Source organism: Rhinolophus ferrumequinum, chromosome 12 (assembly GCF_004115265.2).
Source record: "Rhinolophus ferrumequinum isolate MPI-CBG mRhiFer1 chromosome 12, mRhiFer1_v1.p, whole genome shotgun sequence".
Lineage (NCBI taxonomy): Eukaryota > Metazoa > Chordata > Mammalia > Chiroptera > Rhinolophidae > Rhinolophus > Rhinolophus ferrumequinum.
This window is the reverse complement of record NC_046295.1, coordinates 13825429-13839052: the sequence shown is the minus strand read 5'-3', so window position 1 is coordinate 13839052 and position 13624 is coordinate 13825429. Positions and strand designations below refer to the sequence as shown.

At 42.4% G+C, this 13624-nt stretch overlaps 1 protein-coding gene across 3 annotated transcripts in view; it reads right to left on the bottom strand.

The window, feature by feature from the left end:
- Nucleotides 1-13624, bottom strand: part of MOB3B (MOB kinase activator 3B) — a 183864-nt gene that overhangs the window by 123389 nt on the left and 46851 nt on the right. The window contains exon 1 of one of the 3 annotated variants that reach the window (XM_033123585.1): nt 8643-8662. The exons of the other annotated variants lie outside the window; for them this stretch is intronic. The gene's annotated coding sequence lies outside the window, so the exon portion shown is untranslated. Of the gene's footprint in view, nt 1-8642; nt 8663-13624 lie in introns of those variants that run through there. 3 annotated transcript variants of the gene reach the window in all.

The following is a 13624-nucleotide window of genomic DNA, read 5'->3' as shown; positions in this document are numbered from 1 at the left end:
ATGAGGGGGTGTGTTTTTTTGTTTTGCTTTGTTTGTCCTCCTCATATGGCATTGAGCATACACACCACCCCCCCGACAAAGAGACCCATGTGGAAAAGCAGGTCACGTGACATTCTCGCCCTAAGACTGAAATCACACTCCTGGTTACTTTGGTATCACCAGGAAGGATATCACCACATAACGGCTATCACTCTAGAAAAGAAAAAAAAAAAAGGGGGCTATCTCTCCTTCCAAACTGTATCTCCCCAAAGGCTTAGCCTGCCTGAAAAGAGGCTTACGAAAACTAAGAGCCTTAAAAGGGCATTTCAAAAATAAAAATATTAGTTAACAGATTGGGAAGATAGAGGATGGTGAGTACTCCTTTTTGTTTTTATCTTTTTCTTGTGAAAGAGACAATAGTCTCTCTGTATCACAAATGCTGAATTACTGACAGTAAAGCAGCAATAACCCAACAGCCCGCCCTCAGGTCTCCAGTAAATAAGACTCCTCGTTCTGTTATTCTGACAATGGGGTACCACCAATTCCCAGTGTCCTCAGAGCAATCCTCTCGTTGCCATGGATGACCCTCGATATCACTAATTGTGCTGTTTGCCCGTGGCCTGAAGTGTCTGCTTGCGTGGATACTAACGTGAAAACCTCCCTCTACACCACAGCCAGGCTCTCAGCGAGTCCTTTGGGCACTCGAATGAGACAAACAAAAGGAGACAAACAAAACATTGCCCTTTCTTTTTCTAGAGTAACAGTGGTTGTGTGGTGATATTCTTCCTGGTGATATCCTGAACTACCCAGGAGTATAGTGTGATTTCAGTCTCAGGCAGAGAGTGTCACAAGACCTGCTTTTCCACATGGGTCTCTTTTTGTATGCTCAGGCACTTGAATGAGACAAAACAATCAGAGCAAACCCTCCTCACCGCAAAGCCCCGCAGCGGCCGGTACTCACAAATATTTAAATAAATAGTAAAACCTTAATTGAGGTTTGGGGATATTTCTTCTGGATATACTTAGATAATCAACTTCAAGATATCAGTCTCTTGAGCTGGATGGAGTTTCATCCAAAACTTTAACCAGCTTCCAAGTCATTCTCTTTTTGCTCCAACACAACAGCCTTTACCTGAGGGAAAAGTCATCTTTGGAAGATTATTTCTCAACCAAGACCCATAATGCACGGCTCTTGACTACCATTTATTAAACTCTGCTATGTACCTGATTCTTTACATATATTATTAACATTTTAATCCTACCTACAACCGTGCGGGGTGGATGTTTTCATGACCATTTTACATAAGAAGAAGTTGAGGCTCACCTAGATGAAATAATTTGGCAGAAATCACAAAATTAGTACATGGGAAGGCCAAATTTTGAAGCCCGACCTCTCTGGCCCTGAAATGTCTATGATTTTTTTTCTTCTCACTAAAGCTGTTTTAAAATCTCATGAACATCTTTATGTTTTCAAATCTCCTTCACATGTAGATTTCCAAGCTCCGCACAAGACTATATAGGAAGCTAGAACAGGTGGTATGTATTATTATCTCCATTTTACAGATAAGGAAATAGAAACTGTGATCTCCTAGTGCTTGTTCCACAGGTTTTCTCATTCTGATACGTTCAGACATGAGCGTGGCAAATTCTTTGTCTAGAATGAAGTTTCCTGGAAAGGGGATGGGATGGCTAGTGGGCCAATGCCAATCCAGGATGGATAATAACAAATTCATCATACTGCTGAATGACTAAACAGAGGCATCTGTTTGTGCCTTTATCAGTGTGTCAGACGCCGTCCTGGGGCAGGTACCCAAAAGAGTTTTGATGAAAAAGGGAATAGGAAATCTACCTGGCATTACTTTCCAATCCAGAGCCCCATTGGGACCCCTGCCCATAATTTATACTGTAGGCTTCTTAAACGGTTAGAGCAGTGCGTCTCAGATGTTAATATGGGGATCTTGGTGTTTTATTTTTTATTTTTCAATTACAGTTGACATATAATATTGTATTAGTTTCAGGTGTACAACATAGTGATCAGACATTTATATAACTTATGAAGTGATCACTCCTTTAAGTTCAGTACCCATCTGACACGTTACTATTGACTACATTCACAATGTAGGATCTTGATAAAATCCAGGTTCTGATCCAGTAGGTTTGGGGTGGCACCTAAGAGTCTGCATTTCTAACAAGCTCCCTGGTGGTGCCACATCCACCAGTCCCTGGATGACACTTTAAGTATCAAAGCCTGATCTGACTAAGAAATCTTATTAGAAATGCAGACTCTTAGGCCTCCTCCCAGACCTAGTAAATCTAAGTCTGCATTTTAATAAAATCTCGGGAGAAGTATGTGCTTTCAGGATCACTGGGTTGGAGGGCTGCCTGACTGGCTGGGTAAAGGGATGATTAAATAAATTTGCATTTGTTCTTTTGTCAGATAGTTGGCATCATAAACATATTCTTCAGTTGAGTGTGCATGTGTTTGAGAAAGAGAATGATGACAGACTCACTGTTTTGAATACAATGGCCTTGACAGATGGTGACAATGACCGGGTCTTTTGATCTGGATTGATTTGGATAGCACAGCACCCAGAACTTAGGAGGTTCCCAGAGAATACCTTTTCATAAATGCCAGATGGAATGTGGCTGCTTACACTGCTGCTGAGGCCACAGGCAGAAAAACCTTCTTTAGCTAAATAAAATGTAACATTAGCAACAACAGTCATTCTTCTCTGTCCTCATCCAGTCTCCAGCACAAAAGGAACAAGTCATAAGTTCTATCCCCTGGGTAGAAACTATAGGCAAATTCTATGTTATGAATAGCACCTACCTCAATGCTGGTCCTCAATAAATAATTTGAAACCAATTGCTCATTTAGCCAATAAGCATTTACTAAAGGCCTTTTATGTGTCTGACACGGGGCTAGGCACCAAGGATGCAGAGCTACTGAAAACTTGGTCCCTGACTTTGAAAAGTCCACGATTTGCTGTCTAGTTTTGAGGTTAGTTTAATGGCTTTTGCTTTTTAAGCTACAAAGTTAATTGTACCAATATAAATAGTGATGTGATTCCTTTCCAGTTTTACTCAAGTCAGGATGATAAAAAGTGAGGTCCTGTGGAAAGAGAAAAATGGAAATCCAAATAAATGTCATGAAATTGACAGGCGCTCCATGTGTGCTCTATAGTTTCTGCTTAGTAGATCAATTATAACAACATAATACGGTGTGCACTATAAAAATATGCAGAGAGAATTCTGCGGCGCTGCAAGGGAATGTTGACAAGGTAGCTAAGCAATGCTGGCAAGGAAAGTTCTTATTTTTCTTTTCCTATTGATGTCTTCTGCCTACTTAAAAAAATCGAAGAGTTCTTGCCAAGGAAAAGAAGGAAATAAATCTCCCATTCACTCCTGAGATGTCCACCTTCTCTAACTGTGACCACCTCTAAAGAGACCTTGTTGGTACAGAAGGGTGGGTCGGACAGAAAGGAGAGGGACTAAAGCTGATATTAATTGGAGGGGAATAAGTTCAATATCTCATCTTTGGGATGGAGGACTCCTCCTGACAGGTCCAGCTGTCAGAACAATGCATTACAGAAAGGCCATAAGAGAAATGCCCCAGAAGTACCCCACATGAGGAAGGTCTGTCACCATCAATGCTGGGGCCCCAGGAACTGGGATGGTTCCTGGCACAGGGCCAACTTCACAGAATGCTTGCTGAATGAGTGAATAAATGGTGTGAACGAAGAACCCTCTGCATCAAAGTGAAACCAAATGGGACCTCCAGGGTTTAGTTCTTTGGGGACTCTATCTCAACCTGTAAACTCACTGCCGACTCACTGAGGTCAGATATTACCAGCTGCTGGGATGCTCTGAAGCATCCCCATCTGAAAGTTCTAGACATCTGTCCAACTTCTCTCTCAAAATTTTATCTAAAATTCCAGCTGTTCAGAATTGAAGAACGACTAGCCTGATTTCCATCTTCCTGCTATATTTTTCTCTTTATGGCTGGAATAGTCCATGGAACCCTCCTCTCACATCCTAAATGTTGAATAAAAGTAGATTAGGTTTTTATTTTAAAGGTGTGTGTGTGTGTGTGTGTGTGTGTGTGCGCACGTGCGTAGGTGAAACGAACATCATCTGACCTTTCAGACTCCAATAAAGGATATACTTCACGACGTGATTTATCAACCTTTATGTACCGCTTTATTCTTGCCTACTCATCAGCTGTTATCTCTGCTCACAAGACAATCCCCAAATCGGAGTGACCCTGACTGAGAAGTAGCGTTTCTTTTTCCCCCCTAATCTACCTCCTCAACTCTGAGCCACCATATTGTTGCCGCTTAGCATTTTAGATTAGTCGGGAGAAACACTGCGTCCTCATTTTTGTCTTTAAAGACATATATGATTGCAGAGTTTTAAAATGCCCGTGTTATTTCTGCACACAGAGGAAGTCGGTACAGCCCACAGGAGCTTGTCACGTGACTCTCACTCCCCATCATTTTCTAGCTCTTCAATGTTCATTCAAGTTGCGTTCTCACTTTTCCATCTGCATACTTTTTAGGCGGATATTCCAGCATTAAAAATAGGAGTAAATAGTCCAAAGATGAAGCCATCACATGTAACCTTAGGCACTGCAGCGGCGGGAACAGGAATGATTGCTCAATGCACAGGAGTTTACAGCAGAGACCCATAACGATTCCCCATTTCACAGACTCAGAAACATTGCCATTTAGAAGAGGACACTCACTGGTGAGAAAAAGCAGAGTGACAGAAAAGGATGGGATTTATTTGGTGTTATTTAATTCACTACATACTCACGTTCTACTGAAGAAAACACAGACTTAAAAAAATAAATGTTTTCTTAAAGAACATAAAGTTCTCTTAAATAAAGACCTCCCTGAAGTCACTAGAGACAGGCTTGGATTCCCAGTAATGAGGAAGATGACAAATCGTTGGTTCAACCTTAGAGATGGTTGATTCCTCTCTTAGCAGTTTTTAAAATAGTGAAGACAAAATTATTATAAGATAAAAGCTGTTGACCCACTTATAATTTATGAAAGACATACTAATTATTTTAATAATTTTTTAAAGAAGAAAAAGAACTCCAAATAAGTGACCACTTGCTCTATTATTTCCAGATCTTAGGACTAGCTAGAAAATACTTTTGTGGTTTTAAAAAAAAGACATATGATTTGAGAACACAATACTAAGGCAAGTGAGGGTAGGAGCATGGAGGATGAGGAAGGAACTCCACATAGAACTAATATAACAGCTACAATAAAACAGAAAAAATTAAGGCAGGTAAAAGTATTTTTGCTTTTTAAAGACAGGTGTATACCAGCTAATGTGATGTCACTCAGAACCTCCACTGGATACAGGGATAAAGGTCACTGTCAATTCCCATTTCCTTCTTTCCCTTTGAGACAGGGTATGCCAGTTCTTTCTTGGAAAAGTCTTGCTTTAAAGGAAAAATGTTCAAATTCAAGGAAGTTGGTTCCTGCAACTGTCAACAGACTTATTTAATCTTAGCCACCCTATGTGAATTTGAGTCTCAGGGTCTGGAAAATTTTTATCCCTGGCATTATGGGAATTTATGCATCACATCTGGAACCACTGCAAGAGATCATTGAAGGGGGTAGGGGTAGAGAGCACAAAATGGGCCAGAAGACTGGAAATTAGAAAATAGCATTCTACTTTTCAAAAGGGTACTGCTTTAAGCTTGGGGGGATGGGTAAAATTGACACCAAGTGCTGGCAAGATTTAGAGGCAATACAGCCAAGTAGCTAAGAGCGCAGTCTGCAGGGTTGCTGTGAAAATTCTACAGGGTATATGTAAAGTGTTCAGAACATCGCAGGCACTGCACAGTCTGGCTGCTGCTATCATCCTCGTCATCATCACAATCACATTATGATGCAAGTTTTAATAGTCAGATTATTAAGAGACCAAACAGCCACCTAGAACCTCTCAGACTGTTGAAAATTCTGTTCGACTTAATGATTACATAACAGTAACAATAACTCGCATTTATTTTGTTGTGTTTTTTTTAATTTTCACAACAACCCTATGAATTAGGTATTATTATTTTCCCCATTTTACACTTAGGGAAACTTGAGACACAGCAAGATTAAAACTTTATCCTAGGTCACAGAACCAATAAGTAGCCAAGCTGATTCCAAAACTCTTAACCCCGATTCAAACTGCCTCTTTAGACAGCTGGGTAGTTCACAAAAACAGGGGAACTTCCAGAGCATACGTAAGGGAGTGGAGAGGGAATGGGAGAAGCATAGCCCTAGCCCTGTGTGTGTAGCCGCGCCCAAAGACCTCTATTTCTTGAACCTTTGTGGTCTAGAGTCAGATGACCTGGATCCAGATCCTAGCAATGACTAACTGTCTTGTCTTTGGATAAGAAACCCTTTATGAACCTCCGTTTTGATTTTTTTTAAGATAATCGTATTTACTTCTCAAGGTTATTGTGAACATTAAAACAGACATTGCCTGTGAAAGCACTTCATAAAGGGAAAACCATCACAGAGTTATTGCCATGGTGACAAGTGAGAAAGGGAACTACAACTTTTGACGTAACACCAAGATATGAGTAATGAGGAATAATTCAGTTTGATGTAAGTGTGTGTTTATAACCAAGAGATAGGACAGGGGCAAGGGGTGACAATAGAGTCCTGCATAGGAGGAAAGAAAACAAATCAAATGCTTCTTTCTTGCTTCATTTGGATGGGCTTCTAATTCTCATGCAAAAGCAAACAATCTTAATCTAAGCAATCTGATGAGTCAATATTCCCAAACATTGGTAACCCACTAAGCTTAATATTGTGAAGGAGTTGCAGTACTTTTGCATGTAATAAAATCTATGGCGATATTATTTCATGAATTTCGATATACCAGGACAAATTACATCCCCAATAACCTCCCATTTACCCCTCGAACACTTTTTAGAAAAAAGTATGAGAGTTTTTTATTTTAAATTTTAAAATACTTCATATTTAATACAGTGCATTAGGTTCTGACTCAGCTATGATCTCTGTGTTCTGATAACAGGAATAATTTTCTGATTAGTTATCTGGCTGATGGATCAAGGCTGCATTCCCAGAAAATCTCAAGAGAGAAAAGACAAACCATCTACCCGGGAGCCTTTCAATTTGCGGAGGTGAAAACAGATGGACAAAGAGGATAACATGGAGATAAAATTAAGACAAATAATTAATGATGCTATCCTCTCTACACGCCTGAACATGTCCACACTAACTAAAAGAGAAGTCTGAACCAAAATAGAATCAAACAGTGATTGCAAATGATGAGCCACCTGGAGGACTGGAGCGAGCCCCACCTTTAGAGTCAGAAAGACACGAGCTTCAGTCCAGCCTCTACCCCTTAACTCATTACCCTTCTGGGCTAAACCTATCTCCTTGCACTTCAGTTTCTGCTGTGGTTAAATGAGGGTACTACCACCAACATCACAGTGTGTTTGGGGGTAAAGTGAGATAATATAAGTAAATATGGGCAAATATCAAGAGCTATATTGATTAATCCAGATTTCTCATATTATCAGATTATTGCTCATGATCTGGATCCATGATCAATAGAGATTCCAAACATAACCTGGTCTGTTCTTTAACTTCTTCCCCATAAAACGTGAGCACCTGACCCTGAAAATGTATAAAATCTTGGAAAATTTTAGAGCAGACCTCCGTTTCCTCACTCCTGGTTTTTATGAGGAAGAACTGTTCCTAAGTTATACAACTGGCCTTTCTCTGTTCTTTGACTAATGCTGTCCAGGGGACGTGCAGGGACTAACTCATTTAATTGGTAAATTTGAGAAGAACCAATTGGGCATGCTTAGGTTGCTCAGTCTTACCTCCTGGGAGGTGCCTGCTCTCAGGGAGTGTGCTATCTGCTGCTTCCCCAACTTTTTGAAGGGAGGAAGCCTGCTCCCTCCAGCACTGCTTGGGAAAAGGTGGGTAAATCTAGGGTTCATATTTAGCAACCTCATTTGGCTAACAGACCTAGAGCTACGTCCTCCAGCTTAGCTTCTATAAGCAATAAGGCTTATGTGTTTCTGTTGTTGTTTCAATCAATTTCCTCAGAAATCACGTAGAGAAGAGTGGTATGGTTTGTTTATTGGAGGCCCTCGTAGAGACCCCAGTGCAGACTGGCTGGCCTGCGCAAAGTTAGACGTTTTTCAGAAGAGCTTCATTATGACATCAGTTCAAGACATGACTGCCTTACAATCTGCAGAAGGGCTATGCCTATCTACCAGGCATGCGTAGTCTTCTAGAGAGTTTTCTCAGACAAGTGAGACGGCCCAGGTACTGCCCGGTGGGGGGCACACAGAGACAATGCTCAGAACAGAGCGCCCCCTCCTCTGTGAGGTGTTCCTAAACATTCTGAGCATTAGGTTTGACTGGCCAGGGCCAGTGTCCTCCACGGGGAATCTAAACACTTCCACTCAGATAAGGCCTCTCCCTTGCCCAGTCTCATTTCCTCAAACTCCTCTCTGGTCGAACTTTAAAATTCAGGTTAAAAAAAGTGGGGGGCGGAGAGGAGAGAGGTAGAGGAAGAAGGGAGGAAGGAGGAGAGGTTGGCTAATCATCCCTTCTGGTGATGTTTACATCTCACATGCACCTCGTCACACTCACACCGTGACCACTCACCCTGCCGCATTTCTGCGCTCTCATGTCTGGCCCCTGTTTCAGTCTGGGAGGGCGGGATCACACCCTGGATTTCACTGCAGCACTAATACCTACCCCAGGGCCCAGCACAAAGAGGAACTCATAAATTTTGTGGTTGAACTGTGTATCTAACTTACTGCTAATCAAATACTGCACAGATAAACGGTTCCTTCTCCTGCTGAGAGGGCCGTGCTCCAGGAATCATGATGAGGCAGACTCGACAAAAGAAACCTCAGAAAACAGAGATACTTCATGCAAAGATCAACAGCAGCCACTGACATGTGCTGCCCTAGGCCAATCTAAACAGCTCACACAGTTTCATTTTCCAGTATTTATTGAAAAGTCATCTCCTTTAGAAGCATGCTTCGCTTTAAAAGAATGTTGAAAAATTCGTGGTAGAGCTTTGAAACATCTTTGCACGGTGCAGCAAAGGCCTCTACCTACGTGCTTTTTTAAAGAATATGTTTTAAAAATATACCTCAAAGGAAAAATGATGGGTGAGAAAGAAGGTCAATCTGTTTGGGGAATTGTTTTTTCTCCAGTATGAGAAGAAAATGTATCCTATCAGTTCATTTAGTGCAAACTCGACTCCTGTAATTTGGTACCCATCCATCAGCTTCTGCCTCTGCTGTACCTACCCCATTCTCTCTGTCCCCCTTTACACCAGGACGACGCATCAGGCATCTTGGCCCCTAACCTGTGTCCCTCAGTCATCTTGTACAAAACCATAAAACTCATTCTCCACGAGCTATGATCCTGGATGTGAGGGAAGCCTAGAGTGAGAGCATGGCTGATAGCATTTTATAGCAGGAAGAACCCTTGAAAGTCATGTTATTCAATTCAGCCTCTTAATGTACTAAATACAAAACCAGAAACAGCCACAGCAAATGCCCAGGTAAATGAGGTGAGGCCCACGGGACAGACAGGAGCTGGTAGCAAAACCTCAGCCTCAGCGCCATGTTCCTTCCACGAAGCTGTGAATCTCTTACGTGCTTAAGCAAACCTGACACCCAACTGCCCTTCAGAACCGCCCCCAGCTTGACCACCGATATCTCTTTCAAAACTTCAACACAAGCCAAATATAGTTTTGTTAATCCCATAGGTGGTTTTTAAGCCTTAAAAACAAAACACAACAACAAAAAAAGTATAGCTTTTTTTCCCAAATGAAGTCTTATGCAGGACCCAATTTTATAAAAATTGATAATAATTCTCTCCTCTGTGATTAAATCAGGGAGAAAGACCGTCATTCATAGTCTACCCTTTGCCAACACCCACTGAGACTCGTCTGTGGGCCTTTAGGTTTGGCTCCATCAATCAGACAGCTCCCTGGATTCCCAATGCCCATTGCCTGTCAGTGACTAAATCTCTGCCCCGGCCCTTTCTTTTCCTTGGCCCACCTGCCTGCAACCATCCTTCAGCCTTCAGATCCTGGGCAGTTGTCACCACCTCCAAGCAGCCTCTCCTGACCTCACTGCTAGGAAGAGACTCTTGTTTCTCCTTTGTTCCAGATCTCGGAATCTGTAACCCTTCCGCTGTACCCAAACAGTCTGAATCATGTTATTCTCACGCCTCGCCCCTACCTTCTAGCCCTTCTATAATGAGGGCCCACCCACCCATCTGGCCACCTCTGCAGGTCCATCAAAGCAGGCTTCACACATGAACCGCCACTCAGGAGAGGGGTCAGCCCACCCCTCTGCCTTCTTTCCTGACTCTGCCCTAATCTGGCTTTGGTTTTGCTCTTTCTTGTGCTCGTGTTGAGCCCTTGCTTCTTACACCAAACCCATGAAGAGGATCTGACTTGCTTTTCTTGAGTTCTTCACTCTTCCACCAGCACTGCCTTCCATTTGCACTTTTTCATTTCTCACCTTTTGAGCTCTGGGGACTGTGCTAGAGGTGAGTGGCTGCTGAAGAAAAAAACACAACCCCTCCTCACTCTGAACCACGCGTTGGCGACTGACTATCAAGCTCCCCCTGGACCTGCCTCAGAAATGACAGGAAAACCAAGATTGCCTGGCGGCTTGTTTAAAATGCTGACCCTGAGGGTCCTCCCCTCACCTTTGGAGGTAGGTGATTGACTGACACATTCTAACATTTAAGAACTCCCTGAGCTGGGGAGCTTCACACACCAGACCTGGCACATGCTGGGCTCCATGGCCAACAGTCATTTATGGGGGAGAATGGGCAGATGGAAACGGGGTCATCGGAAGAGCTGAATTTCCAGCAGGAAATGACAGAAAAGTCGTTAGGGAGGAGGAGGGCTGGTCTACAAGCCGCACCACAGGCAGGCAGCCCAGTTCAACAAACCACTGCTGCCTTCTGTGTCTGATGGCCCCTGTATTGTTCAGACTGGTGGTGAGGTAAGAGAGTCTGAAATCGGACTACCTGGGTTTGACTCCCAGGTCTATCATTTTCAGAGCTGCAGTCTCTTGAGCTTATTCTGCAACACTGCTAAACTTTAGTTTCCTCTTCTATAAAATGGAGATAATAAAATGATCTCTCTCGTTGTGAGAATTAAATGACATTATCCAAATAAAGCATTTGACACAGCACCAGGCACAAGGTACGTCCATAATGAACATTAGCTTTTGTTATAGTCAGTAATATTGTAATAACTACGTATGATGTCAGATGGGTATTAGACTTACCAGGGTATTCATTTCGTAAATTATAGAAATGTCTAATCACTATGTTGTACCCCTGAAACTAAGATAATATGGCATGTCAACTGTCATTGGAAAATTAATTAATTATTTTAAAAAATGACAGCAGGTGAAAAGAGGTCAGCAGTGGGTCTGGCACACTATAGGTACTCAGCATCGATCACTAATAATAGATCGAAGAGACTGACTTTGACCACACCCAGGCTCCAGGAACTGCACGAACTTTCCCTCAGCAGGTCTGATGTGCTGCCACCTCCCCCCAGCCAGGAGGCAAAGGAGACTGAAAGGACAGGACCCCAGTTGAGGAGGCTTCTTCAGGGACCCCACGGAGCAGATGGCCAAAAAGCCTGTGCTGAGTGGACATTTATACCTGTTATTTTATGATGGGAATTTGAGCATTCTCATGGCAGTGCCAGAAAAACTCATCCTGAGTCAAGGGGTATTTTTTAAATGCCACATGTCTTCGTTCTGATTTTCTTATGTAACCACAACGGGTAGACTTGCCAAAAATGTTAAAAATAGAAGACAATATAAAAAAGAAAAATCAAAGAGAAAAATCTTCTCATAGTTTCTAAACCAACTTGCATGGAAACAGTTACTCCACAAAAGCATGATGGGTGTCAATGTTTTCATTCATTTAGGGGAGTGGTTTTTGTTTTTCCTGTTACATTCTTTGGGTAGTTTTATTTACTTTTCCCGTACTATTCTTTAATGACAAGTGAGGGGGACACTACTCTTCTTAAAAACAATAAAAGCTACAAGAGGGGAAAAAAAGCCCTTACAAGCCTCCAAAGGCCTGCGGAATTTTACCCAAAGAAGTGTGCTGCTCAAGCAAAGTGTGGAAAACAAATGCCTGGGCTGGCGCTGGGCTGAGCCAAACCCCTGTGGCGAGGAGTCGCTTTATTTCTGGTCCAAGCACAGAGTCCAGGAAGCCACATCTACTGACTTCTTTTTCATTTAAGATTCTACATTCATCAATATGCCTTGTTGAGAAAGACTCCATTAGAGATTTCCTCTATTTGTTCTAAGAAAGAAGGGGAAAAACAGAAACAGTCTCATCATTCCTACCTCCTACAAAATAAGACCTAACTGAAAAATAAGCCCTAGCATGACTTTTCAGGATGACATCCCCTGAACATAAGCTTTAATGCGCCTTTTGGAGGAAAACAATTAATGTAAGACCTGGTCTTATTTTCAGGGAAACACGGTAGGAAAACAGCAATCGCCCAGCAGGAGACCAAAATAGTTGTTTGCTGTCTCCTACTCTCTCCTTAAATTGCATTTTATTAAAACAAACAAATAAATAAATAAAAGCAGCTCCCCAAATTTAGATAGTGTTTGATTTTTATGTAAGTGCCAGATGACTCAAACTTCTTTTAGAATAAGGAAGTGGAGGAACCTATAAAAACACTGATAAGTATTTAACCACAAACATTTCTTCCACCAACTTTAGTTCATTAAAAAAAGTTCAAAGGCTAAATATAGTTACAGATGAAAAAACAGTTCCACAAAGACAAGTAAGGCTGTCATATTAAAAGAAAAAAACCAAAAACCTGAGCCACTTTAGCACATCTCAAATGCAGACCTTTACATAACTGATCAAGACACAATCCTTTGCAAATATTTATATTCTAATCACAAGATGGCTGTTCCCAGACTATAGAGTGATTATACAATGAGCTGGTCCTAAATCGGTCTCCTCTAATTTGCCCTAACCCAAAGTGGCTTCTAGAAAAAGACATAACCTGACAGACCAGGGCAGTATGGCCAAGGAGCCCTGATTTATTTCAGCTTTGAAAATCCACTACACTAGGATCCTCATTTCTGCAGGGAATGCAATCCACCCGGCTGGGCTTGCGGTCCTGAATGAAGCACACGTTTTTCTCATCTTGCAGAGCAATCTTGTGAATATAAACACAACCTGCGTAGGCCTCTGGGAGAGAAAAGGGGGGCGGGTGGGGTCGTGCTGGGACAAGGAGTCACTCCTCGTGGCTCTGGAGGCACCAGCTCACAGGAGGGGCCAGACCGGAAGGAGGCAGGGCCTTGGCCTTCAAGATGTCCAGTAAGAGAAGTTTTCCAAGCTGGCATCACAAGCAGAAATGGATCTGCTGCCCAGACAGCTACGTCCCTAAACTGGTCCAAATCAAGGAGGGGCTCGTGGTTTCTGGGGGGTGACACAGGGGACCTGAAAGTGGAAAGTGGGGGCAGAGTGCAGTGGAATTCCAGTCCCTTCACCCAGAGGGCTAGCCACAAACAGGAGAAGTAGATGATGGACCCCATCAAGATGTTCCCCCAAGGTCATCA